Below are 4,317 nucleotides of genomic sequence, written 5' to 3' on the forward strand. Positions count from 1 at the left end.
TAAATTGCTTTTTGTACGATACTATTACTTGTACCATTGCTTTTAATCAAACTCAGTCTTCACCTTGTATTCCTAAATTCACTGGACTGCAGCCTAAACACACAGTATCTGTTGTTACAAAGATGCAAGTTCTCTGGTATTAAATTGTACATATTTTTTATTTCAAAGCCAGGATGTAATGTCATGGAATAAGTGGTTAATTCATCAGACAATATAAAACCTTCAGGGCATTTACCTTCAAAATCCAATTTTGTACAATATTATTGCAAATAATTATGTTGCAACCAACAAAAGGATATTAGATACATGGCAATATTTTATTCATGCACCTGTAAGTCTGGAATATAAAAAAAGAAATAAAAAACAGCTACTCTTACTGAACCAGGGAATTAAAGCATCATCTTCAAAATACAGACTCCTCAAGCGACCCTCAATGAATGTCACTCAGACCCTTATTTGCTTTTCCAAACACATTTCAGATCAATTGGTTATTTCAGCATATTTCTTTTATTTTTGTGGTACAAGCTGTATATGTACTGGAACTTTATTTCTTGTCCCTGTTATTACTTTACACTTTTTACTATATATATAGAGTGCTTATAGAAAGTCTACATCCCCTTTCAAAATGTTCACCTTTTCTTGCCTTATAGCCTGGAATTAAAATGCATTAAAAATGTTTTTTTTTTCCATTTATCTACACAATCTACCCCACAACTTCCAAGTGAAAAAAATATTCTACAAAATTAATTAAAAATAAAAACTGAAATAGCAAGTGTCCACCCCCCTTGTAAAAGCAATCCTGAATTAGCTCAGGTGTAACCAGTCGCCTTCAAAATCACACACCAAGTTAAGTGGCCTCTACCTGTGTTAAATTGTAGTGATTCACATGATTTCAGGATAAATTCAGCAGTTTGGTTCCCTCTGTAGGTTCCCTCTGCTGGGTATTGCATTTCAAAGCAAAGACTCAACCATGAGCACCAAGGCGCTTTCAAAAGAACTGCGGTACAAAGTTGAAAGGCACAGATCAGGGGATGGGTATACAAAAATATCAAAGGCCTTGAATATCTCTTGGAGCATGGTCAAGACGATTATTAAGAAGTAGAAGGTATATGGCACCACCAAGACCCTACCTAGATCAGGCCGTCCCTCCAAACTGGATGACCGAGCAAGAAGGAGACTGATCAGAGAGGCTACCAAGAGGTCAATGGCAACTTTGCAAGAGCTACAGGCTTTTATGGCCAAGACTGGTCAAAGTGTACTTGTGACAACAATATCCCAAGCACTCCACAAATCTGGCCTGTATGGTAGGGTGGCAAGAAGGCAGCCAATTACTCAAGAAAACCCAACTTGAATCCTGTTTTAAGTATGCAAAAAGAAACACTCAAGAGATTCTGTAGCCATGTGGCAAAAAGTTTTGTGGTCTGACGTAACTAAAATGACAATGACAAAAGCACACAGCCAAAGTTACACTGAAGTGGCTGAGGAACAAAAAGATAAATGTCCTTGAGTGGCCCAGTCACAGCCCAACCTAAATCCAATCAAAAATGTGTGGCATGTCTTGAAGATTGCTGTCCATCAACTCTCCCCAAGGAACTTGACAGCTTGATCAGTTTTGTAAAGAAGAATGGTCAAATATTGCCAAATCTAGGTGTGCAAAGTTGGTAGAGACCTATCCCAACAGACTCACAGCTGTAATTGCTGCCAAAGGTGCTTCCACCAAGTATTAACTCAGGGGGGTGGAGACTTATCCAATTATGATCATTCTGTTTTTTATTTTTAACGTATAATTTTTTTTCTCAATAAAACCCCTTAACAGTGTAGAGTATGGTGTATAGATAAGTGGAAAAAAAATCCTCATGTAAACGCATGAAACTCTGAGACACTGACACAACAAAATGTGAAAAAAAGTTCAAGGTGGTGTAGACTTTCTATAGGCACTTGTCACAAAGACGGCTGCAGTGGGTGACGTCAAACCAGAAACAGGAATCAACACAAAATAAACAGAGAAGTGGAGTTTGGTGAAGCTGAGAGCTTGGTTGCGCTCAGCATTTAATAAATGAACAAAGAGAAAATAAAAGGTTGCAAGACAAAGAAAACACAGGACATGGCACTTTAGCCAAAATAAAAAGACAAACAAAATGGACTACACAGACAAACATGGTTTTGTGCTTTTATGCAGCTGTACTGAGACTCAATTGCTAATCAATCATTCAATTAGAGTCTCTGTACAACTGCACATGAATTAATAAAGTGTGATTCCCTGTGCTCGCATATTATTACATTTTACCTGCACGTGATGTGCTGTGCAATCCTCGTGCCTAAATACAAATATACATTTTAAACCACTCGTGTTACACAGACCCATTTACATCTCGTGTACCAATGACTATACACCAACATTTAACACACCACACGCAACATATAACACAAATAAATAGCCCAGGGGCAGGGCACTTTGCCACAGCACTGTATATATATATATATATATATATATATATATATATATATATATATATATATACAGTACTGTGACAGGGGAGACCTGTGCTGGCTGTTGGGCACAGGAGCGTGGCAGAAAACCCTGTAGGTCTCCATCTGTCAATCATTGTGTGGATGCAGAGGCCAGCTGGTGGTGCGTTGGCTGGTGCTCTGTGATTGGCTGAGATGTGGAGCCGTAAGGGAGTTAAAAGGTCACTGTTCTGTATAGTTCTTGCTGATGTAGCACAGAAGTGCATTGACAGGAGTGTGCCTGGAGGATTGCTGAAGGATTGCCCCAGTTCCAACCTTGCCCCAAGTACCGTACCCTCCCTCTCCCAGGGGAGATCAGGGTGAACGGGAATTAGTACCCCAGCCAGCACAGGAGGATACGCTCTCAATAGCACCCTCCTGGGACAGAGCCTCCTCCTCCAGCATGGAGGTTGGAGGGGAGCCTGAACCCGCTGCCGAGGCGGAACCTAGCTTCGAGGTGACCTCGGAAGCCAGTGCTCCACAGCTGTCAGACTTGACATCGGTGCTGATGGGGTGCACTGCAGCGTTTCTGCAGGTCCCGTGGACACCAGCGGCAGAGACAAATGTGCTGAAGCAGGCCACACAGCTTGCTTCCCTGGAAGGCACAGACAAGCTGGGCCAAGCGGGGTTCCTGCCGGTAGACTCCACAATTGCGGCCTTGGTCAAGGCCCCTGCCTGTGGGAGGTATAGCATAGCCTAGCGTATCCGAACCCACAATGCAGGGTGATGGAGACACACCTTAAACAGGTGTACACAGCGGAGGCACAGGTAACCAGCCTGATAAACATGGCGGGTATACTGATGGTCTATATGGAATGGCGTCCTGTGTGAGGCCCCGCATCCTGAGCCAGTGGATACTGAACTACGCCTCCTGTCCAGCACGCTGCTCCATATATCTGGTCTTCAAGGGCAAGCTCTTGTCCGGAGCCTGCATAGCCTGGTAGTGGCTCATAGACAGCTGTGGCTATCACAAGCCAGAGTTTCTGACGCGGATAAGGCCGTGCTGCTAGACGCGTCAATATCCCCAGGACATACCTTTGGGCCAGCCGTGGAGTAGATCTTGCAGAGATCTCACAGGGAATGCGAGGTGTCTCTGCAGGTGGCCACATTGTTCCCTCCCTGTGCTTCCGTGTGGGGCAGGTTGAACCGCTGGCGAGCTCCTCAGATGCGGACTGTCACCAGGACAGTTCCAGTTCCCATGGCTCTGCTGGATGGCCTAAGGCATCGCCTACAGGCCACAGCAGCAGAGAACAACCAGCCCCTCTCAACAGGCAGGGGAGACGCAACTCGTGGCCAGTCCACGCACCAGCATCCCAGGAGATGGTTACAGGGCCACTGCCCTAGGCAGCCGCCCCAGACCAACCCGCCACAGCCACTGCATCCCCAGCAGGGCCTCTGAAGATTTGCGAACTCAGATCCCCTTCTCGGCACACCAGCTGCATTATTGGCGCTCTTGCACCTCGGACACCTCGGTGATCACTACTGTGTACAAAGGTTACGCTCTTCAGTTCTGCCTAGGACCTCCTCCCTTTCCAGGAATCACAAAAAACTTTTGTGATTGACCCTCTCCAGGCCTAGGTACTTCAGAATGAAGTGGCCGTCTTGCTGTGCAATCATTTTTTTAAATGTCTTGGTACCACTGAATAACTAATCACTGTAGTTTTTAAATATATGCAAAAGCTTTTAATAAAAAATCTATCCCTGAGGTGTAATGGTCCCCAAATCTTATATGACCAGTACAGAATGACTGTGTGGGATAACTGTACCATGAAAAGAAACAAAGATTTATGTTAGAAAATATTAATATTA

Source organism: Polyodon spathula, chromosome 6, assembly GCF_017654505.1.
Source record: "Polyodon spathula isolate WHYD16114869_AA chromosome 6, ASM1765450v1, whole genome shotgun sequence".
Taxonomy (NCBI): Eukaryota; Metazoa; Chordata; class Actinopteri; order Acipenseriformes; family Polyodontidae; genus Polyodon; species Polyodon spathula.